Below are 25,882 nucleotides of genomic sequence, written 5' to 3'. Positions count from 1 at the left end.
TTGCATCGCTCCATATTTTGAAAAATGTGGGCCTACAACTGCTTGAAGATGATGTTCCATGGATAGATCTGTCCTCTCTGCTTATACAGAACACTGTCCCCATCTCTATTAGTTCTCACAAAGATGCACGAGAAGGTGTCCTTGAGAGTTTGACGTATATTTGAATAGTAGTTTGAGAAATTTTGGTGAGAATACACTAGTGTAGGGTTTATTGGGCTATTACATTTGTCTCATATATATTCCAGTAAAGATGGCAATAGGATGTATTAGTACATATGCTGCATATGTGTAGAACACAGGCACACTGAATATGCGACTAACACAGCATAAGTGTTGTAATTAAAACATTTCCTCTTGGTAAGCATGAGTAAGGTAGCCAGTTCATGTAGAATAACAGGCTGTAGCTTCATTGAAAAGGTTATAGGTTACATTTTAAAATACCCCACTAGGAAGAAAGTCCTCTCTGCTCAGCCCACTCTCTCTAACTATCCACTCTTTCAGCCACACTCCAACATTCCATGACATCACACACTGGCTGAGCATCAGGGAACAGAGAATTTATGGAGAAACTGCATTGCATTGCAACCAGCAGCCGATGATCACAATATGCATAACGCTGTGATAAACATATACATTATTCAAAGGCAGAAGTTATAGGTCAGACATTGGAGGTCAGAGGCCATACTGTAGAGTTCTCTTAGGCCTGACACAATGCCTTAACTTCACTATGTATAAATCAATATCTATTCTGTTTATAAGTAATACTATAACTGAAGATTGATTTTATTGTGTGTAATTTATATATCAGATGGTATTTGAGTTTTAAACATACTATCACCTCTTACAATAAGCTGTCATTGTTTGCAATTGCTAAGATTGCAAAGTCGGAAGCACAAATGATATATTTGCTAATTGAACTGGAGTACATTCATAATCCAGGCCCTGGGACACCAGAGGTAATAAACAGAATGATCAGCATCAGCTAGCCTTTTAACCACTCCCTGTTCGAGGACCTCTAAGATAGGACTCACAATGAGGCAGATTAATATGAAAGCCTCTGGCCCAATGGGTGCCCTATATAGTTGCTTTAAATTAATACCCAATTTTGATTAAAAGACAGGAAGGTGTTTTTTAGCAGCTGCTCCTCCACTAAGGCGGAGAACGTCGTTCATCTTTTTTTGCAAGAAGGGAAAAATAAAATGATAATAACACAATGTTATTATCATTTTAGTTTTCAGTGCGAGCCAGGTTAGGGCGGGGCTGGCTGGCGTGTCAGAGCAGGGGGAGGAGGAAATATGTGCACTTAAGTGTGCTTGACAGTTTGGCCAGCAGTCTTGGGTGGAAAACATGCACAGGCTCCCACTCCCTGTCTGAGCGCCGAACCAGGCCGAACCAGGCTGCTCAGACGAATCACGACGCTGCTGACAAGCTGATGACAGCAGAGTTGTGATTGAGTTAGGGGAGCCTGCGTGCCTCCTACTTTCAGGAATCAGGAAGAGAAGCATGAGGAGAGACGGCAGCAGTGCTGCGGTGTTATATATATTTTTTTTACCACCTGCCTTGCCACCCCATTCCATACCAGCCGCCACTGGTGTTTTTATGCCCTAGTTGTGAGTTCCACAAGCACAAGCATGTTAACAAACCTTAATTTCTGTGTGGATTTGGATCTGGCCTCTGAATACTGAGTTAAGCATGTTTTATCGTATAATTATTTGTTTGCTTTGTCGATTATTCTGCCCTTTTGCTGGACCTAATTGGAATTTTCGTAAATTGGTTGGCATGGTTCAGGGTCTACACCCAATACTTGGACACAAGGTCCAAAACTCTTGTCATGGGAGGCTTCAGGATAGAATTCCAATTTCAAATGCATGTTAATATGGGTGAATTGCCTCGTCCATCTTGTTTAGCACTCTGTTTCCTGTTCCAACCTTAATCAAAAACCTTACCTGAATAAACCTGAAGAAATAATTGTGGACTTGCTTGGTAGTTTCACATGCAAAAGGAATCTATTCCACATTTGCAAAATGCACTTTTATAAGTCTGGGGCAAACATTTTCACTTTGCAGTAAGCCATGTGCAAGTTCCCTTCTCAGACATTGCTGCAATACCCCCATGTCAAAAATTCTCTTTGTTTCTCTGACTCAACATACCTGAATGAGCAATATGCACAAGTGATATTTCATACATTTGACTCAAACAATTGTTATTTAACAAAATCAGTAAATTACTAATGGCATGAGTTTAAAACTAAATTGTGCCTGGATTAAGGGCCAGATGTATGAAGCATTTTACCCGTAGCAAACGGCTCACCAGGCAGGTTGTAACCAGTTAAATGCATTCTCCTTTGTACCAACTCTATTTTATTTTGCAAGTCAGTAATCTATTACCGACTCGCAAAATAGGGTTTGTGACATTTGCAGATTACCACCAATTATATTTTGGTGTTAAGCCATTCAAAAACAGGAAGGGGTCCCCAAGGGACACCTTACCCTTTGAGAATGGGGTTGCCAACATTTTTTCAGAACAGGCAGTGGTCCCACGGACCTCTGCCCACTCTAACAAAATGAAATGAAAACTTTTAAAATGCATACCATTTCCCATTTAAGGAAAACGGACTGCATTTTTTTTTAAACTGCTTTATTTAACCCCTTCCATGCGGGGCGGATTCCCCCGCGGTGCTGACTGCTGCTTGCGCGGGCGTGGTCATGACGGAACGGTTCCGTCATGAGCACAGCTCAACCGACGCTCATGACGGAACCGTTCCGTCATGAGCGTCGAAGGGGTTAAAAAGCAGTTGCAGACATGGTGGTCTGCTGGCCCCAGTAGGCCACCATCCCTGTGAGTGCTGGCCATTCCCAATGGGTCACAAATTGTGACCTGCCTCATGAATAGTAATGAGGCAGGTCCCTTGCGATCCATTTGGGAATTGCAAACAGTGTCTGAGAAACTGTTTTACTTCAGGTTTTGCGAGTCGCTAAAAATCACAATTTGTAAACCCTGACAGTCGTACATATGGCCCTAAGTGACTCAAACTTCTCTTACAATCGGTCCTTAGTTGCTTCAAAAATACCGCTACCTATAGTCCTTACCCAGGTTAGTCTTTTCCTAAATCTATTGAACAGCAGAATTGATTAGCCAAGGTACATATAAGATGCAAGAGTTCAATAACCGACCGCCTGACTTCCTTACGCTCATGTATTACTAACACTTGGTTTTATCTACCACTTGCGTACACCGTCATCTATTTATTTGCGCCATGGCTGTACAATAGGAGCTGAAACGGAAGAGAAATTATAATCTCTTATATCTGTTTCCATTTGAAATTTTGCCTGGCCTAGTTGGTGCTTGTCAAAGACATTTTCAACTAAACGTCTTTTCTAAGACAACAGAATGAAACATGACTAGCCTGATCTTCAGAACATGATGATGTCTGCAAGTCTTAATTTTATGCTTGCCGTCTTTCCTAAATAAACACACTCTGTTAGACCTGTCATTCTTAGACTGGTCTTCCCTCTAACTTCTTGCCTTACTCCTCACGTTATTACTAAATTCATTTTTTGGTGACCTTAGGAATCCTCGCACTTTACAACTGCTAACCAGTTCTTAAGTGCTTGTGGTCTATCCTGTAGGCATGGTCAAATTGGCTTACACACAATTAGCACCATTTGATGGATTTGTTTAAAGTGGTGCTACATATACCCAGGTCTTGTAAATTAAATGCTACTAGTGGGCCTGTAGCACTCAATGCACCACCCACTTAAGTAGCCCTTTAAGCATATCTCAGGCCTGCCATTAAAGCCTGTGTATGCAGTTGTAAACTACTATTTTGACCTGGCCAAATAAACTTTTTGCCAGGCCTAAACCTTCCTTTCTAATACTTACAAGTCACCCCTAGGGATGGCCCTGAACGAGTCATAGGGCATGGTGCAGTGTATTTAAAACGATGGACATGAACTTTTACATTTTACATGTCCTGGAAATGAAAAACTCTTAAAAGCATTTTTCACTACCACAAGGCCTGCCTCGTCCATAGGATCACATTGGGTTACCTTATTACATTTAATGATAACCTTCATTTGGGAACAGGTTAGGAAGTCGAGTCTGGCCTCCAAAGAATAGTAACCAAAAATGTTATTTAATGGTAAAGTTGGATATTAAGTCACAATTCCGAAAATGTTCCTTTTAGAAAGTTGGCATTTTCTTATCCTGCCATTTGGTGCCGGCAGTCAGTATCCTGGGTGATATGACTAGGTGTCGCTTGCAGTTGGTCTTTGTGTTTTACTCTCAGACAGTGGAACAAAGGGGGAATAGGTACTGTCAGGGTAGGTCATCTCTGTCAGGGTGAGGGGGAGGAGCTGTCATTCACCACACTTGCACATAAGAAAGCCTTTTCCTCAGCCCACTCACAAAGGGTTTCACGCTAGTCTTTTGTGCCCTTAGACACGCTGGGGCCAGGGCAGGAAATTCCAGCTACCTCTGTAGGGTGAGGACTCTAGAAGTTTCTAACATGTTAAAGTGGGCACCAGGTATAAATAGTGGAGTCTCAGCCCCAACTCTGCATTACATTCCTGGACCTGTGTATAGTACAGAAGAAGGAAGCTCTGCTGATCTGCAGCTTGAGGCCTTCCCTGCTGGCTGTGAAGGAAGACTGGACCTGCACCCTTCATCCCAGGCTGAAGTGACTCCAAGGGTGAGTTCACTGACTTCCTCTTAGAGCTACAGGGACATAACAAGCTCCACAGACCTCCCTGCATCTGCTCAGCTGACCTATTGCACTAGACCTGCAACTGGACCTGCAAATGGCCCTACCTGAGCCATGCTAGCCTCTGTGGGAGTGAGCATGTTCGTGTCAATATCTTGCTACCTGTGATGTCTGCCAATGCGGTCTCCGGTGAACCTGACTCTTTGCGCTACTACGATGACTGGAAACATGAGATCTGCACTCCATGTTACAGCATCGTCAGCCCATGATGACCGCCAATGCAAACTTTCAGCAACGACCATCCAAGACGCCCTACAAGATCTTTGCACTATAGTGATAATCTCTCTTGTTTCCCGGACTGCTCTTCATGCTACAGTGATGGCTATTCGTGAAGCTCTCCCTGCTCCTCGCTACCTCCTCCACTGCTAGTGGCACTCTTTGCGTTGGACTTTAGAAGGCAACTTTTTCAGCTGGAGTAACCTGGTCCTTTTATCCGGGCCATGTTCCCTCAAGGTTGGCCTGAAGTTGTGATGTTTCATCTGGTCTCGCATGACTGTGTCACTGCGATTGTCGTTTTGTGCTTAGAGGGGCAATCTTTGAAATGTCATATCTCTGGTTCTACTGATTGGGTTTTTATTGTTTGATATCAAATAATTTATTACATTTTCCTCAATTTTTCTAAATTGGTTTGGGATTTGTTTTGCGTGTGTGTTTTCTGTTTACTGTTTGTGTGCTGCATAAATATTATACACTTTGCCTTTAAGTTAGGTCTGACTGCTTTTGTGCCAAGCTACCAGAGGGTTAAGGGCAGGTTGATTGAGCTTCACCCTGACAGGAATTGTGGTTGCTGCTTGAGTAAGGTTTCATCCCTCCCACCTCCACCAGTTACTCAATTTATCACACGCTGTTCACTCTTTACCGATTTACAGAAATTCTAAGGCCAAATACTGAAAAGCTAAGAAATTAATTCATCATTCAGTATTTGAAGCACTTTTTAGTCAAATAGCACCCACACACATTTTTACGTTAATGTCTTTTTACATTTGTGCTTTGCATAGAAAAAAAGAGATGGGCAACATTTGCAGAAAAAAAATATTCAAGACCCAATTTACCGGTTCTAGAGAAACTACAATTGTCAGAACCCGGTACAGATGGCCACAAAACACACAGGAGCTAATGGACTCAACCATGGTGTTGAGGCCTTTTACTCCTGATGTCCTGAGGCCTGACCTACTATGGATCCTGAACAACTGGTCCAAGTATACCTTCAGCACTTGACTCCCAGGAACAGCGCGGTCTGAGCAGTTCAAGGCTCCCTTGGAGGTGGATGTTTGATCAGTGGCGCAGACATGGGCTCACAACTCAAAGCACATGCAGTAGCAGTAAGAAAGGAATATCCAGTCAAATACTTACTTTCAGGATAGTATTTTATTTTACTGCTGACAACACAAAGGGGTAAATGAGTATGACATTCACAACGATAGTGGTTATTCCTCATTCACTATAGGCCACATCTAGGACGAGCTCCACTAGTAGTAGTCAAAAATGTTGCAGCACCAGAGTGCTCTCTAGCAAGCAAGTTCCCCCGGGGCCATCTTGGCCCGAATTCAGTCTTATCCTTGACTGCAGGATTGGAGCATTTGGAGTTCCTGAGCGCACCCCCTCGGTGGGCTAGTTCAGGTGAGGTCACTGTACACATAACCAGGAGGGCTGCACTTGATGCTATCCGAGGTCCTCCTCACACATGTTTGCACATCCGCAGTGCCCGAAGGTTCCTTGCGGCTCCTCCTTGCAGGTTAAGTCTTTGGTCCATCCCACAGCAGGGAGAAGATGGTGCAAAGTTCCTGATGCTGCTTCCTCATCTCAGTGTAGGTGCACAGGGCTTCCCACGACAACCTCATTTCTCCAGCAACGTTCTGAGTCAGGTCACACTTTCTACTAATTCTGATGACTCCCTTTGGCATACAGGGTCATCCTATCTCCACTGTACAATAGCACCGTCCCGATTGGCACAACAGATGCCTGCATGGTGATCCCCAAGCAAACGGGATTATCGGCTTTTCACCAAGAAGAGATACAGCACACTCCACACAGCAACCTGTCCATGGCATACAAAGTTGCCGCTCCCTCACAGCACACGGGCTATGACCCAATAAGCACACTGATTAATATTGTTCACTGCACAGCAGTGCCTCCTGGCATGCAGGGTCACTGACGCCTCACTGCACAGGGCTTTGACCAAACTGGCAAAGTGATATCCATCGCTCACTACACAGTGGCCCTCTCCTGGCATACAGGGGTCATAAAACTATGTCCTGCACATGGCCCAATCAGTGCAGCAGCCATTTCCTCACACCTCAGTCAAATACATCCACTTAACAGGATTCCCCACTGGACCTCGCTCCCTCCAATGCTCGCCTCTCCCTCACAGGGCACACTAGTCTTGGCAAGCAGGAAGGCTCTGGTGCTACAGGCTCCAGGGCTCCCCAACTAAGAAGGAGACTAGCAGACCTTGGGCCCCAGTAATAGCCACAGGTAAAAGTCTTGCGGAGCTTCTCCTCACAAAGCCTGATTGGCTGCTTGATAGTTGACAATTTTAGGAGTTCAAGCTGCTCTTTTAGTCCTTTTCCAGACAGCAAATGAGATTTAGGGTCAGGGGCTTTGAAATGTATTTTGGGGGTCTGTTTCCTTTTGATGTGTCCACTTCACTGCCGTCTCTTCCTCTGCAAAGCACTCTGTCACAGCAGGAGCTACTCAAAAGCTGATACCAACCTATCACCACCCAGGGGAGTGACTAGAGTTCACACCTGGATGTCAACCACATTGATATGTGTATCAGATGTTTAGGCCAGGGGCCCACCCCTACTCTTTATGAATTCCTTATCAGCCCCATCTCCTTCCTGAGTTGTGCCTAGGACCCTTCCTTGTGACTATTATCTGAATTAAAGATAAACCCTCTGAATTGTATGGGGAAAACTTGGCTCTACCCAAAACAATGTGTCGCACCCAGCTGGCAGCAATGCAGCTATACACAAATATGTCTTGGGGGATTCCTCTACCCCTCATGTGTCAGCATGCAGCCCTGGGTCCCCGAAAATGGAACCCATAGTCTGCCATGTATTGGACCATTCACAGGCACATATACATTCAGCACATGCATTTCACCTGCACAAACTGCAGAGCACTGTACTCTTCATGTACTGTACCATTAATAGGCACACATAAACCAAGCACATGCATTTAACGTACACCCACTGCACAGCAGTACATCCTTAATGTACTGCATCATTTACATTCACAAATGCACCCAGGACATTCATTTAACATGCACACATTGCATAGCACTACATCCTTCATAGACTGTACCACTGACAGTCACAAATACACCCAGCAGAGGCATTTAACATGCACACACTGCACAGCACTACATCCTTCATGTACTGTACCACTCGCAGGCACAAATACACCCTGCACATGAATTCAATATGCATGCAGTGCACAGTACTGCATTATACCTGTATTGTACACTTTCCAGGTATACATACACCCAGCGCAGGTACAGCACTCATGCACTGCGCAGTTCTTCACAACAACCCAATGTAGGCCAAGAGGTGATTGAAGCACACATCAGTGGAACATTTGAATGAGTGAGCTTATAGACCTCACTCCAGTTATAAGATTAAAGGGGACCTGTTCAAACCTACTGATCACTACAGGGTATGCGGCTACCATCGCGCATGACTGCTTAACTCCTAGTAAAGGAAGAAGACTTTCATCGCTTTGAGGATAGCGTTTTCGGTGCCCCCTCTTGGTCTAACAAGACCGCAGTCCATGAGACAGGCCTATCTTATGGCGCACCTGCATGATCTGTGCTTGCCCATGACAACAAAATGACAACAGCATTAGGGATCCAGACATCAGTACATTTGGGATAATCAGGGCAGTGGTGCATGTCTGTTACCATACAGAGGTCTTTTCCCTTCCCATAGTCATGTACCCAATACTTTCTCAAACATACGACTAGACAAAATTGGCCCATCTAAAAAAACTCCTAGAATTCTATAAGGAAGGATGAATATCTGCAGATCCTGATGGAATTGTAAGTTTACGGAATGTGATGTGCTGTGCTTGCCAATGACACAAATTTGCACAATGGTTCTGAGAATTGACCTTCACCTCTAAATTGGCAGTGCTTCCACCCCACCAAACTCAGAATGTCCCTTTCAAATTTAGCATGGGAAGAGCAACAGTACTTATGACAGCATTTCCTCAGCCCTCTACAAGATGGTCTCCCTGCCACTGGGTCATCATGACTGTTGTCCATCATTTTTACTGATGGCTACCATCACTCATTTTACCTGCCCATATCTCACATGTGAGGCTTGAGGACCCAGGCAAGGAACACTCACAATGCCCATGGCACACAGGAAGAAAAACCCTGTGTGTTAGGGCCATTGTTTTTTTCTTTTAATAAAACTGGACAACCTGGCCAGAACAAAAAAAATATTGGCATCCTCCTGACATGCTCCTCCAAAGTCCCTGTCAGGCCAGCAGGGATCTTATAAAATTTTAGGTGATCCTCTGCCATGGGGAAGGAGGGGGGCAATGGTCGCTGCAGGGCCACCCACCAAGTCTAAAGTACCGTAATAATTATAGACTAAAGGCTGAATTACCAGGGGCATAGCCTAGCAGGCCATCCTTTTAACTGAAATTGATGTCACAGTCAGAGGCCAAGAATGTGTGCCTCTGACTGTGAGAATGGCACCAGTAGCTAGAGGGAGGGAGGCTGCGGAGCAGCTTCTGGGTGGACCTGCGATGGGGAAACACTGTGGCACTTGGGTCTTCTTTGCCACTCCAGCTATGTGGGTGGTTGGTGGGTGCTTACGCTGGGATTTTAGTGAGGGAGAGATGGAGACTCTGTTCCAGGTGAGTGGCTGGATTGGGGGTGTGGAGTCATACCCAGTCATGGGTTGCGGACTTGGCCTGGAAGCTTTGTAGGTTTCTGAGCCCTGGCCAGATGATTTTCCTGCAGACCTCCCTCATTTGTAGATGAGCGGGGGTAGACTAAGAGTGCTGCCACATTGGCTGTTTCAATAGGGTGCTGGCCCGGAGCGGGGAAGTCAGGGGTCTATTGCGGGATAGGCCTGGATAAGTTGAGAGTCTAGCTCTAGGGTGAAGCTCCTCCCTCTGGGGACAGTTCCACATCTGGCTTGTTTGGCTGTAGGGGGCCCAGATGTGAAAGAACTCAGGACTCGGGAAATGAGGGTTCGCTCTGGGCAGGGGTGTTCAGCCTCTTCCTTGTCTCCACCTCCCCCTCCCTCTACCCCTGGCATACTGGTATCCTTAGCAGAGCCATTCCCTCCCGGAGGATATCCATCACTGACAGACTGGCTTATATGTGAGGTGGGGTGCGCCCAGGGTTTAGACCCCATATCTTTGACCCGAATTTCTGAATGGACTGCTGGATGGGCAATGGATCCTCCTCAAGTGTCAACTATCTACTGGATGATTTGAGGACAGAGGTGCTGGGGCCACTCTCTGGGACCCTGGTCCCTCACTAGGATAAGCACCTGCAACCGTCACAGTGATGCCCTCTGAGATGACACAGGGAACACTCAAGCTATAGGTGCCTAGCTAGTCTGTAGAAATCGCCCCATAAACAGGAGGGAACTATTTGTGCCCCTCTCAGCCAGAGAGGGGATGCAAGGGACCAGGGGCAGGTGGGTTCAGGGAGATTAGGAATGACAGATAATTAGGACATTTGCGATAGCATTGTCTGTTGCAGGCCACATTGGACCTCAAGCAGGAGTGCACACCCTATACATCCTCCTGCGGAGTCCTTTAAGACATCATTCTCATTGTCAAAGACAAGCCAGGTCAGACCTCCCACTGGGGCAACCTGGACCAATTTACTGGCACACATTCACCCCAACCTGCAGCCCAGAGGGTAAACGTTGTGGAGGGATCGCAGCTTTGACAGATAAGACGTCTAAAACTTTTCACTCTACTGACCTGATGTTACAAGCTATACAATCATCTAAGGAATCAGAGACCAAGTCTGTAGAGGTGAGATCAGGCATTTTCCTCCAGCAAGTAAAACCATACTGGCAGAAATGTAATATTTACTGAAAGATATGAAAAAAATGATCGCCATGCTGCCTGACGTACCAGAATCCTTGGGACTAAGATATCAACGGTTGAGTCCTGAGAATGGCGGAACCAAGTTAGTTGCCTCTGATTCCCCAGAAAATATCAATATGAGAGACATCACCCATTTCCTAGAGTGGGGGATCTGAGAATGGGTTGAAGCTGAGATAATGTTCCAGTGTTTCGTCATCGAGCAGGCCCATTGAGGAATTGTCCAGAGGCCCCCACCTAGGGTTCCACTGCAAACAATAACACCATGCGTCCTTACCTATAAAAATAGAAACAAGTCCTAACAGCCATTCTGAAACTTCAAAACTCTTTTAAAGATGTAAAGAGGACTATGAACTATGGACGTTTACTATATGTTGGTCTACCCTGCCAAGCTGAAGGTAATCATAAAAAAACATGCCTTTTTTCAGTGTCCTCAGAAACCCTGGGAATAGATGGAGGAACAATTGATGTGTAAGAAAAATCAGTGACATAGACAATCACTCTGTCCGAGGCAGCCAAGCCAGCCCTAATGGAGCAGGACCGGCTCAGGACAAGCCAGGGTGAATAGAACAACACTCCTAGACTAGGAGTCTGAAATATCTGGAACAGTTACTGAGCGTGAGGGCTCTCATGCACAACTTGATCTCCTCCAGGGGTCATGGAATGATTAGAATGAAGGAGAGGCCAGACCACCCTCGACTGACAAGCGGTGAGCAACACAATGGAGCAGGAATGACATCTGAAGTCTGCAGGAGCTCATTTATGAGCCCCTGCGTCACTTTTGCGCCGCCGGTGCGTCACTTTTTGTGACGCACCAGTGGCGTAAAACATGTGCCATGTTGCGCCATATTTACAAAGTGACGCATCTAGGTAGATGCGTCACTTTGTAAACCCCTGCGCCACATTATACCTGCGCCAGGTATAATGTATGCAAGGGGGGCGTTTTGACGCAACAAAGGGTCGTAGAAGTGACGCAGTGAAATCTACGAGATTTCACTGCGCCACTTCTAGGGTGCAAATGCGTCAATTTCTTGCGCCTGCCTCAAGGCAGGCGTAAGACTGACGCAGGCCCTTTCACATGGGGCTTGCCCCATGTGAAAGGACACATTGCTGGAGTTGCGTCACTTTTGTGACACACTCCAGCGATGCGTCACTTTTGCGCCTACAGATACGTCAGAAATACTGACGTATCTGTGACTCCTTGCGACATGATGCGTCATACTGTAAATATGACGCATCACTGGAGTCGCAGGGAGGGCGCAGTGAAAAGTGGCGCATCACTGTTTTCACGCAGTGATGCGTCACTTTTCATAAATGAGGCCCTGCAGTGTTTTACCCAGGGCAGAAGATCAACCCAGTGGTATCTAGAGAATCCAATTTGCCCTGTGTAAATCAGTGTGCCTCCTTACACACTCTGGTCATAAACAACAGGGCTATACCCAAATCACCCTATGATACCTGGGTATAAGGGACAATATATATAACAAGGAGAAAGAAAGGTATCAAGGAAATAATACATCAAACATTAAAGAAGAGAGCACATTTAATTACCCCTTCATGAGTATCAAATATTCGTTTTGAGTGCATCTGACATCATTTTCAAAATATCACAACAACAGGCGCTTATTCAAAGAAAGACACAATGACATAAATCACACAACATCAATTCTGTACAAAACACACAAAATCTACTACACATAACAATTAACCTACATACAGATTTTTTACATCAGTGTCCCCTTCTAAATTGCAGGCGGACCACTGGGAGGTAGTCGAACACAGGGGGAAACACAGGACAAAGAGGGCAAAAGTGGCCCAAAATATTACAAGTGTTTCAATAACAATCAATGAAACACTAAGACTCTGGTGACTCCTCCATCCAATGTCTGTCGACGTGACCACGTTTCAGCCAGAATAAATTTGTGGCCTCTTCAGGACAAAGGTTGAACAATAACTAAAATAATAAGAAAAGGAAGCAACATTACTCTCATCCAAGTATCCCTATAGCATGGAGTGGTGACCAAGCAGTGCATGCAACACCTTGAACCCTCAAGGGACTCCACGGTGAACCAAATCAACCTTATATCCCTACAACCAAAAAGTGACTACTAAATACAAATAGCCTGAAGGGGTACAAGCACCAAATCATATATGGACATAGCCCATTTCAACCTCTGTCTAAAAAAGGGGGTGGAGGCGGGTAAGCCCTTGGATATTGATAATAGGGCTGATATGCGGGGTAAGGTTGAAAAGAGGTCCCTTCTCCTGACTCAGAGTCAGACGAGGAATTCGAGAAGGTAACGAATCTAGTCCGTGATCTCCCTCTGTATTGCAGATTAAGATTGCTTGGATTATTATTTTTGAAAAAATCCTCTTTTAAATAAGGGTATACCCACTCTAATTTGTAGTTCTTGATGTCTTTCACTACTTTGGATGTCTTTAAATTTACTGTATGGGTTTTAAACTCAGTTAATGTTTTTTCAATCGTTTCTAACAGTGATTTCGCATCTGTTATGGTGGTATCTTCTCCAATTTCTTCTTCTAATCTCTTGATTTCCTTGAGTTCCTCTTCACTTACCCTAAGGGCAGAGCGCATAAGCGCGCGCAACGCCTCGAAGGTAAGAGCGTTTGCTGGATGCTGCTGGAAATTATACTCTGTGAGAATGATTTTCCTGTTGACGGTCGTATATCCACTGCGCAAATGTGACATTTTGTTTTGTTATTCAGTTCCTCCTGGCTGGCAGAAATTTGTCGTGCATTGTTTGAGCAGTCACGCAAGAAAAAAATTAGAAAGATACATGTAAGTGGAATAGGAGTAGATTCTGCGTAAGGGGCGGTTTGTTGTTTTTATTCTCAGTTTTGATGCACTTGGGATATAATTGGGGGTTCCTTGTAGATGTTGGCTTCTTTGATAACTAATGAGGGTTGTTTACACCAACATTGAGTCATTTGGTAGGACGTGCACTTCGGTGATGGGAAGCCTGGGTGTGGGCTATGTCCATATATGATTTGGTGCTTGTACCCCTTCAGGCTATTTGTATTTAGTAGTCACTTTTTGGTTGTAGGGATATAAGGTTGATTTGGTTCACCGTGGAGTCCCTTGAGGGTTCAAGGTGTTGCATGCACTGCTTGGTCACCACTCCATGCTATAGGGATACTTGGATGAGAGTAATGTTGCTTCCTTTTCTTATTATTTTAGTTATTGTTCAACCTTTGTCCTGAAGAGGCCACAAATTTATTCTGGCTGAAACGTGGTCACGTCGACAGACATTGGATGGAGGAGTCACCAGAGTCTTAGTGTTTCATTGATTGTTATTGAAACACTTGTAATATTTTGGGCCACTTTTGCCCTCTTTGTCCTGTGTTTCCCCCTGTGTTCGACTACCTCCCAGTGGTCCGCCTGCAATTTAGAAGGGGACACTGATGTAAAAAATCTGTATGTAGGTTAATTGTTATGTGTAGTAGATTTTGTGTGTTTTGTACAGAATTGATGTTGTGTGATTTATGTCATTGTGTCTTTCTTTGAATAAGCGCCTGTTGTTGTGATATTTTGAAAATGATGTCAGATGCACTCAAAACGAATATTTGATACTCATGAAGGGGTAATTAAATGTGCTCTCTTCTTTAATGTTTGATGTATTATTTCCTTGATACCTTTCTTTCTCCTTGTTATATATATTGTCCTTACACACTCTGGTTTTACCATGGACTAAGGACAAGAGAGAGCTTTTCTCCAGAACTCCCAGACTGCCCTGAGGAGTATTTTATTGTCCATCTTCTCTTCATTTATAGTTGTGTTAGGGGGTGTGGAGGCCAGTGAATTTGGAGGAGGGATGTATAGGTCTTCCTCCCTCATTAATTAATTCTTGACACCCATCTCTGGCTAGAATCTCATTGCGTTTGTGGCCCTTTCGGATCATGCACCAATCAAACTTTGGCTCTACGGTCAGCCCTTAGCTACACCATATACATGAAGAATGAGCTTGTGGTGGCTCAGAAAATGGTAGGCTAGAGATTTCTTAATAGACGAGACGATGCAACACTTCATAATTAACAAGAGTTTGATGGACTCACCTGTTGTATTATAGGAAGCATATAATGCAATATTGTGCTAGGAAAGGTTGTTAGTTCAGTGACACACCAAAAGAAAGAACAACCACACACACTCCAGCAACTGAAGAAAGAAGTCTTTAGGACCAGAAGAGAATATATATTGTACTTCACTGAGGACATTCTACACAGATGCACCCTAGCAAAAACAAACCAAGAAGAGGTCAGAAAGCTGTGACTGGTGGCACACGGTTGGCTATATGATCAAGGAGTTAAACTAGGTAAATTAACACACAGGCTGGAAAGCAGGAAGGAGTCACCTGGATATATGCACCAGCTTCTGTGGGGAACAGGAGTCTCCAAGTCCATCCTAATAAAATAGCACACAAGTTTGCACAATATTGCAGTTCACTTTATGTGCAGAGTTCCCTCTATCCATTGGGCAGCCTACCTACCTACCTGGTCTTTATAGGTTTGACAAGATTATCAGATACAGAAAAGTAAAAACTTGACAAACCCATCACCACACTCGAGATCATAGAAGCCATTAAACAGAAAACCTGGGGTGAATACCTGAGTCCAAATGGTTTCCTGGTGGAGTTTTAAAAATGCTTTGCTACTTCACTACTCCGGGGGTGCGACCACTCTTGAAGGTGTTAGAGAGGGGCAGAGCCCAGGGAAGGATCCTGTGAGAATTCTTTTAAGCACATATAGTAAACATTCTGAAATGTGATTGTGCTCCAGAGAGGCATTATTCATACCGTCCAATCGACATAATTAACAGAGGGGCAAAAATCCTTGCACAATTACTGGCAATGACGAGGCTGTGAGCATGAGTCTTCAGTAATAACTAATGTGATGCATTCTGAGAGAAATGCCTTGTGCCACACCAGTTGACTGGACACAACTCAGTTGTGCTTCTAATGAGCTCTCACTGGGCCAGAGGATGGATACGCCCCTGCCTAGCTATCTATCGACCTCGAACAAGACTTTCATAGCTTATCATGGGGTAATGTTTTTGCTCTTTTGGATTACATGGGTTTTGGGACCCATTTTATGACTTACGTTTGTACACTTTGAATGGGCCCGAGTTAGGCAGGGATGGACAATCTCGCCTCCCTTCATGCAAGAGAGGGCGGTCAGACAGGGATACCCCTCTTCCCTCTGTTTTTTGCCTGCCCCACAATCCCAAAAAGGAGCGCCGATCATCTTGGGTGTCGTCTGGAACTAGATACTGTTCTCTCCCAGATCCAGACACCAGGGAAATATGAACCAGCGAAAGACGTTCTCTGGGATATTAAAAGGGATGAGAGGGCACACCATCCCTTCACTACTCCATCTAGACTTAATAAGCCTTTCGGAAGGAACCACCAAGGCACCTGGAGTGTGATGGCATAATCATCGGACCCGGGGGAAAAAAAAAAAAAAACCCCGGAAGATCTACCGAGCCTTTTATTTCCACTGGACCAGCAGGTTCCAAAAGGAGAGGTTGCGTTGGCGACATGATCTAGCCATATCCACCTTGGATGTATCATATAGGGACACTAGCCAGCCTGCGTGCGATGGAGCCCTCTGGTCTACCCAATATTTGCAGATCTGCCGTCTGGCCAGCAGAATTGCGTAAAACAAAAAGCACTTTGCCTGCCCCGTGATATTATCATCCACCCCAAATATAATTAACGGCAATGTAACGGATATGGATTTCTTAAGAATGGAGTCCAAGGTAGTCTTTAATTCCTCCCAAAAGGTGTTGATAAATGGACAATCAATAAACATGTGAACGTCGGAGGCTGCAGGTAGATTGCACTTGTTACATGATTTTCCAGTCTAAAATTTAGCTAGCCTTTGAGGGGATAAATAGGCTCGATGGAGAGTAAACAGATGGTTCCGCCTCAACCAAGCCGGCTTATACACTTTATACAGGAGAGTGAAAGATCTTATCCATAGGTCCTCACACTGGATACCCATGAGCCCTCCCCACTGCTCATCGGGTAGAGTGAAGTCCCCATCCACCTCCTCCTGAATGGCCCAATACCAAAAGGCTACCTCTTTCCCCCCCTCTTGTCTCACTACCCACTACCAACTGTTCCTCCAGGAAGCTACTCCTCCCCAAGTGTATCCTTTTCCTAGTCAATTCCCGCGACCAGCTAACAAGCTGCATATATTTGAATCTAGATAGTGTTGGGCCAACCTTCTCATATAACTCCTCCCACCCCACCAGAGCCCCCCCCCGACTAGCAGATGGGGGTTGCGAGACTATCCCTCAAACAGGGAGGGAGCCCTGGAGAGTCCCAGATTGGGGCAAACCTAGAAAAATAGGGCGACCCCACTCTTTCTCTAATCAATTTCCACGCATTGGCCAGTGATTGTAAGGTCTTTAACCTCACCTTCTTGGAGAACTTCCGGTCCCCAAATTTAAAAAGAAAACCATCTGGGGGGAGATCCACCCCATTCAACATAGCCTTAAACATTTTACCAATAGATGCACTTGATGGAGATTTCAACAACATCCTGGAGTATGACAACTGAAAGGCCCAGGCATAATATTGTAAATCTGGAAGTGTGAGCCCCCCTTTCTCCCTCCTCCTTCTCAGTTTTTTCCAGGCCAATCTGGTTGCTATATAGTTCCAAACAAATGAATTTATGTCTTGCTGACATTTTTTAATTTGCTTAGGATCAAAAGCAAAAGGGATGGTGTTGAAAATAAACGTATACTTGGGGAGGATGGACATTTTTACTAAACTGACTCTCCCAAGTATTGTCAGTGGAAGAAAGGCCCAAGCTTTTAGTAATGCCCGACATTCTCGAAAGACCTGGTCCAAAATAGTATATGCAATTTTACCAATCTCCTGAGTGATCCTGATTCCCAGATAACGCATTGATGGAGTAACTACCAACTTCGGGTTTTGGATGTTCCAGGTCATAACCTCTGTCTTTCCTTCATTGATTTCATACCACGAAATCTGCCTGAATTCTTTAGCCCTTTTGATGATGACGGGGAAGGCCTGCACAGGGTCAGTTGTATAAACAATTATATCGTCCGCATAAAGTCCAATCCGCTTAGCCCATCCTCCAAACTCGAAAGAGGGGATGTTATACTCCTCTCTCAAGATTTGGGCAAACGGTTTGATATACATATTAAATAGGAGAGGAGAAAGCGGGCAACCCTGCCTGGTACCTCTCGTTATCTTAAAATGCTCAGTAAGGACCCCATTAACCAGAAGTCTAGCCCTTGGATCCTTGTAAAGAAGCGAGATAGCTCGACAAAAGTTGTCCCCTAGATTAAACCTTTTCAGTACCGCGGCCAGGTGGGGCTAATTGACCCTGTCAAAAGCTTTGGTAGCATCCAGGGTAAAAGTGGCCAAAGGGAGAGAGAATGTAGCGGCAATATCTATTGCTCCAACCAGATCGTGGGTGAGATCTGCTAACTGTCGCCCCCTTATAAATCCCTTCTGGTCCTGATGGATTATCGAACCAATCTCACTCCCCAACCTTCCCGAAAGAATGGCCGCAAAGATCTTATAGTCATTGTTTAGGAGTGAGATTGGTCTATAGGACCCGCAATCGGCCGGGTCCTTGCCAGGTTTAGGAATCAACACAATCGTAGCCTCATTCCACGATTCTGGCGGGGCCATGCCATCAAGAAATATAGCATTAAAAAGGGCAGTCAGAGATGGAACTATAACTGAACCCAATGCACCATACACCTCCCCTGGTAGGCCATCCGGGCCAGCGGCTTTCCCTCGCTTCAATTGTTTGATGGCGTTACTGACTTCAACCACTGTTATTTTGGTCTCCAACTGGTCGCGCTGATCTGACGAAAGGGTGGGGAGGTGAGCCTTATCTAGCCATGCCTCCCTAGCCATTGGGTCGTCCACAATGTCTTCCTTATATATAATTTGGAAAAACTCCTGAAAGGCGATCCCTATTTCTGTGGTGGAAGATCTGGCCTTGGCTTCCCCTGCCAGTTTTATTTCCTTAATATATTTCTTGGCCTGGTCTGCTTTTATTTTCCAAGCCAAGATTTTACCAGCCGCCTCTCCGTATTCAAAATGTGACAGCTTACTAGCCTCCCATCTCCTGGCCACCCTTTCCTGAAGTAGGTTTTCAAGATTTGTCTTCAACGCTGCCCGCTTCTCCTGGTCCTCTACTGAAAGTGGACCGCATATCTGCTCTATCTGCCTAAGTTCCTGCTCTATGTTGGTAATTGCAGTTCTATAGGCCTTACATCTATATGAGGCTCTATTTGTTATGCAGCCTCTTAGGAAGGCTTTTAGTGCTTCCCATACGATGGCTAATGAGGCCGAGTTTATATTAATATCCAGAAATGTGCTTACCTCATCAACGAGGAAGCAGATTTCATCCTCTTCAAGCAGAATCGTCCGATCAAAGGACCAAGAGGTATGCCTAGTCTGCTGATGGTATAACAGAGTAAAAGAGATGGCCGAGTGGTCTGAGAGGTGGGAAGGGATATATGTTATCTCCTTCAGATCGTCTTTCAGCTTGTGACTAAAAAAGGCTTAGTCAATTCTTGACTTATGTTTATACCTAGAATTGTGAAAGGAAACCCCTAGTAGATTGCCCGATCTCTGCCACCATTCATCCACCAACCCCAGATTCGACAATATTGCTATGAGAGTTTGCCTAGATTTAGAAGGTGTCAGTGCTCTTGAGTTAGATTAAAGAACAGAGCATTTGGAAAACTCGGTAGGGCGATTGGAATCTAGTCTGGAGTCGGCTGAGACCAAGATTCAATCCCTGTTAAAGGAAAGTGATGCTATGAAGGAGAGAGTGGAGTCCTTGGAAAACTACTCTAGAAGGAACAATCTCCGCCTACTAAAAATACCAGAGGGGAAGGAGGGTAGTGACATCAAGGCATTTGTGGTGGGCCTAATAAAAGACTCATTCAATCTCGATGAAACGACAGAAAGTCTTGAGAGGGACATACAGAGGATACATAGAGATCCTTTCCGCCTTAACCTCGGGAGAGTGAACCAAGAAAGATCCTGGTGAATTTTCTCACTTATTCCCTCAAGGAAAAAATTCTTAACCTAGCACTAAAAGCGAAGTCAGTAAAGGCTCAGATCTGTCTAAAACCACCTTAGACAGACAGTGGGAGCTAGGCCAAAAAATGGACAAGTTCAGATCAGTAGGGGCAACGGTACAGATGAGAGTCCCTGCCTTCCTGAGGGTGATGTATAACAACAAAATACGTAATATCCGATCCCCTCAGGAGGCAGACGAGCTAATAGCTTCCATCAGTCAGCACTCCTGAGAAGGGAAACTGATCGGGTTTCCGGTTTCGTTTTTTTTTTCTCCTTTCCTCTTTCCTCTTTTCTTCTTCCTCTTATGGGTTTCAGGGCCTCAGGCTCAGCACTCAGGGTTAATAATCCCAATATGGCTCAGTTCGACCATACCACCAGGTCAACAATGGGTTTTGCTCTGGGGATTATAACAACTAGATTACGAGATAATTAAGAAAAAAGGGAGATGTCACTAGAGAAAATAACTTAAAATAAGGGGGAGGGGAGAGTCAGGGGGGAAGGGGTTGTATGCATAGCAAGAAGGAGGAAAAAGGGGGAGAATAAGGAGGAGAAGAAGGGAAAGAAATGGAGAAAAAATATGAAAATAAATATGAAAAAAATATACAAAAGGGAAAATGATTAAAAAAAAGGGTGATACACACGTTAAATCAATTTGGGTATCAATGGGAGTACTGCCCCCCCTTTTTTTTCTTATTCCACCCCGTCGTTATGACATCCCTTATGCTCTCTCTGCCACCATTTTGGCTTTAGTAGCCAATTAGACATCGAGGTGGTGGTAAGCCGGTTCTTTTTTTTTTTAATGGGCATTGTGGGGGTTCAGGGATGGTCCTATTTCTGACGCAAACTGGCGTTACACCACGCCAGTATCAAATAAGGGAGGGTTTTCCAGGGAGGGGGGGGGGAAAGAATTAAAAAGTCCTCATAAGTTTGCCTTAGTTTTCCCTATATTTTGTAATTTAGCTTTCGAAAATGTTCAGGTTAAGAGTTGTCGTTTGGGCCACTTTAGAGAGATTGGTCTTATAGGTGGAAGGACAGGAAAGACAGGAAGAGATAATCCATCATGACGGGGTTGCAGTTTTTATCCTGGAATGTCAATGGCTTGCGGGTGAGGGCTAGGAGACATAGAATCTTACAATATCTGAAAGACTCCCCCGCGCAGGTCATCATCATCCAGGAGACACATTTACTAAAACATGAGGTGACGGACATGCTAAAGAACTTGAAATGGGTGGACAAATTTATATGTACTGACCACAACGCTAACACACGAGGGATCCTTATAATATTTAAAAGGCAGATTAACGCCCAGATTTTGGAACAGAAGGGAGATCTTAGCGGCAGATGGCTATTGGTGAAAGTGCAGTTAGAAGGGCTAGTGTACATCCTAGTGGGTTATTATGGCCCGAATCAAGATGACCCGTCATTTCTAAATAAAATTCAGAACCACTTGATTTTATGCCAAGACCCCATAGTTTGGGTGGGAGACTTCAATATAGTCTTAAATCCCAAGCTTGACAAATCATCTAACTCAAGAGCACTGACACCTTCCCTCTGTTTTTTTGTTGTAATCATTATTATGTGCTTTTACAGTATAAACAACAGTAACATGTGTCGATTTACAGCAAGGAGCAATAATAGCTAACAAGAAACTCAGGCTACTCGTGCCTCTGGAGTTAGCAAACAATAGGATAGGGTACATAAACATACAGAGCTTTGTAATGTCCATGTTGTGGCAGAGTGAGATAGACAAGGCAGACTCAGTGGTGGGAGTGGGTGGATTGACACGGGGCAGCGGTAACCGTGTTACGGTGGGTACGGGGGCACTGGAGTAGCGGATGTGGTGTATGCGGAGATCGCGTGGTGTGTTCATGGGATAGATTGTCGTTTCCCACCTCCTGCTGGTAATTAGAGAGTAGGGTGGCCCATTTGTGGAGAAGGGAGTTTAACACAGTCGGGGTACCTCTTTATTGCAGGGGGGAATCTTCTTTTTCTGCACTCGATTTACATACCGCTCCATGCCATGCAGCCACTGGGAGCAGCAAGGGAGTGCCAGCGAAGTGTGAGTGTGTGCGTGACAAGTAGGAGACCTAGGGCCGCAAAGTAGGTGTGCACTTTTTGCTGCTTTTGGTGCTTAAAGATGCCCAGGGAGCATGCTTCCCATGTGTTGATATCGGATAGCTAAGTGAGCTCACGCAAGGTGGTGTGGACTGAGTGCCAGTAGCCCTGTAAGCAGGACAGGACTACAACATATGAATGAAGTCTGCATCAAGGTCACGGAAGCGCGGGCAGGCCATCTTTGCCTCTGGGAAATATTTATTTGGGCCAGGTTTGGCCCTATGAAGTATAAAGAACTTTTTGTAACAAAAAAGGAAGGTGCACCAGTAAGAAGTCCAAGCTTGACAGGAAGTCCTTTCAGTTTCTTTTATTCTTATTAAAAAAATTTTTTTAAAGGATCAGCCAACGCGTTTCGTTCTTAGCACAAGAACTTCTTCAGGGCAGAGGATTATCAACTACTGGGAATGCATTTCGAAGGCAACTGGTATGTGAACAAAGCACTGCCAACGGGCTCCTTAATATCCTGCACATTGCTTTAGCACATTTTTGGAATGGGTATTCACATGGCATAACAGGACATCAACTAGTGACACATTACGTGGCCGATTTCTTGTTTGTGGGGGCACTCGGCTAGGCGGACTGCCAGAAGTGGCTGGCTGGTGTCCAGGAGCTCATGGGTGATCTAGGAGTGCCATTGGCCCACAGTATTGGGCACGGCGCACGGCACCGGGATGGGAACTCGGAGAAGACGTGGTGCAATTTGTGTTGGGTTTTATTGAAAGGGGTCTGTCAAGGAAGTTGGCAGGTTTAGCCTTCATGGGTAAATTATTGTGGGATTACCCCCACGTTGGCAGGGGGATTGGGACACCGGATATTGGAAGGCTGAGCGAGGGAGCAGGGGCAGAGCAGTAGAGTCAGGAGACCCCTATCATGCAATTTGTTAATGAGAGTGCTGTATCAACTGCCGGCAGTGTGTTGTGATCCTGGGGAGACCTGTTTGTTTTCCACGATAATGGTCAAGATGTTATGCGGGGCTTTTAAGGGTATCCGAACTGCTAGGGAGTGGGGAAAAGGGGAATTTGCTGTGGGAGGAGGTGATAAAGGCACCGGGGCGATGGGAGGTTATGATTCCGTGATCCAAGACAGATCAGAGGGCGCGGGGGAATTGGGTCGATTTGAACGGCACAGGTTTCCCTGGACGGTGCCCAGTAGCATGGGGCAAGCACTGGACGCAAGACTGTAGAAGGGAAAGCGGGCTGATTTTCAAGCATATTCAAGGGGGTAGGGCAACAGCTTTCCAGCTACAGGTGATGCTGCGCTCGGTGCTAGGTAGACTGGGGGCGTGGGCGGCAGAGTTCGTCACGCATTCTTTCCGCATTGGGACGGCATCAGAAGTAGCATCCCGAGGAGAGACATGGAGCAATATCATGCATCTAGAGCAGTGGTCATCAAGATGCTTCAAGCGCTCTGTCCAAGTTTTAGGAGAGGAGGCTGGCACGATGGAGACGTCATTGTAAACGCTTACTGCTCTTTTGTCTGTATGCAGGTGTGTTGCAGGGACCCATGTCAAAGGCAGTGGTGATCTGGATAGCGGGCCATTCCTTTGTAAACTGGGCAGTGATCCAAGCAGGACAGATGGGGGTGGGGCTAATTTGGGTTTTAACTACAGTTTGGTTCAAGCGACTTGGAAAGGGAAAGGGTGCATGTTGTGGAGGAACCTGTTACCTACGTTTAAAGGAATGATGGGCAGGCATAGGTTCCCAGATGTGTTGATTATTCATTAGGGGAGAACGATTTGATCAGGGAAAAACGAGTGAAGAGGGGTCTCTTGAAAATTAAGGCACAGTGGTCAGGTATGTTTGTTTTATGTACAGAGTTTGTTGCACGGCGGTCATGGAGAGGGGTGACCAAGCCAGCAGCCATTGGCAGGGCACAGCGAATGCTAAATAGCGAAATGATTTGTTTCTGTAGAGAAAAAGGGTTTTGGTAGGATCTGTCATTCTGACATTAAGTTTGAGGCGGTGGAATTTTTTTTAGAGGGGACGGATTGCATCTCTCTCGTATAGGTATGGACTTGTATTTGTTGGAGATCAGAGAGGTGTCGGGGAAGGTTTTGAAGGTGACACGCTCGAAGTGAGATAACCCGACCAAAAGGAGCACCTAGGGGGGTGGGGGGCAGAAAAGGGGGGTTTAAGGTTAACCCTCCCCCTTGTCTGGGTGTCAGGGGAGCATGAAAAGTTGCACAGGAGTGTGCGGAAGGTGCTTGGCGTTGCCAGTGGGGGATTCATGTGCAATGGGAGGAGAGACAGTTAGTTAAAGGTTCACTTTAGGAAATTTGGTTACTTACAGGTTCATATAGATACTCATAGGATGTAGCGATAATTCAATTTGGAAATGTTGAAATGCAACACAGTTAATGAGTTATCTGCATGGTGGACGTGTTTGGGGTGGATCATAGGGGTGGGGGTGGGATAGGCGATAGTTCTATGGTTGTATAGAGGTAGTTTGGCCAGGACATTTTGTGATATGCACCTGTTTCAATTAAGCAGATTTTTTCACACACACATGTGGTCAGTGTTTGTCTATGCCCCTACCTCCCAAGGGGGATTTGGGGCCAGGTGACCAAGGAGAGTTCTGCCCCACGGGCAGATTGGGAGGGTGGTGCAGTCCAATAGCTGTCATTTTGTGGTTGGGCTTGTTTACAGCCCAAATGCAGCCCACCAATCATTTTGGGGCATGTTTTGGGCTACCAGTCACCCTTTTAGGTACAGGTGACCTAGTGACTGGTAGCCCAACCTTGTGGTGTTGCTTTGTCACTCCCTCCCATCCCTTCATCAGGGCTTTTGGGTGGGCGAGTAGATCTAGGGTTTCCCTAAATGGGTTGTGCGTTGAGACAGGTGGGCAGGGGTAGATATTATATTCTTTGTCACTTGAGCAGGTGCATAGGGGAGCATGAAAAGGTGGACAGGAGTTTGAGGAAGTTGCTTGGATTTGCCAGTGGGGTATTTATGTGAAGGAGAGGGGAGGCAGGTAGTTAAAGGCTCACTTTAGGACATTTGGCTGCTTACAGGTTCATATAGATACTCATAGGATGTAGGGGGAATTACATTTGGAACTGTTGAAATGCAATACAGTTAATGAGTTATCTGCAGGGTGGGCATGTTTGAGGGGGTTCGTAGGGGTGGATGGGATAGGGGATAGTTATATGGATGTATAGCAAGGTTTTAGTTTTGTAAGGTGGTTAGTCCAGGACATTTTGTGCGGTGCACCTGTTTCAATAAAGCAGCCTTTTTCACACACACATGTGGTCAGTGTTTGCGCCCCTCTGTCCCAAGTTGGGGACCAAGTAGCTACCAAGTTAAGGGCACAGGGGACGTCATGCACTCATCTGCAGAGTGGCTCCCGGAGGCGTTTTCCTGTGTGGGTAGTTGTCTCGATAGTGTGGGCCCATCCCAGGCCCTCTCAGAGGATCACCTCTATGGCCCCCACTCTGGTGGGGCTTTCCCAGGTAGCACTCCGAGGTAGAAAAAAGGCCATTGAGAGACCGCCATTCTCCCAGCTGTTGCACAGCGCTCTCTAATGCGGATAGCAGCAGCGGTCATCCGCTGGTAGATCGGGCACCGATAGTCATGCGGGCTCCACTAACCCAAGCAACTCAGAGGCAGACTAGGATCCCAGTAGGGAAAAAAAGGAAGGTCCTGGGGGTCAAGTGGCTCACCGGCGGGCCTGCCGCTGGGGCACAGGCCTAGATGTCGATCGATGTTCGATCCTGTGGATAGCGTTAGCAAGTTGTGCCTTGCATCTTGGCTGGCTTGACAATGCACCACTCCCTTGACCACTGTTATGCACAACAGTGATCAAGCCTTTAGCCTGCATAGTCCAGCAGTTTAAG

This window comes from Triturus cristatus, chromosome 6 (genome assembly GCF_964204655.1).
Source record: "Triturus cristatus chromosome 6, aTriCri1.1, whole genome shotgun sequence".
In the NCBI taxonomy this organism is placed as follows: domain Eukaryota; kingdom Metazoa; phylum Chordata; class Amphibia; order Caudata; family Salamandridae; genus Triturus; species Triturus cristatus.
The sequence above is the reverse complement of the archived record's forward strand: the minus strand, read 5'-3'. Positions refer to the sequence as shown.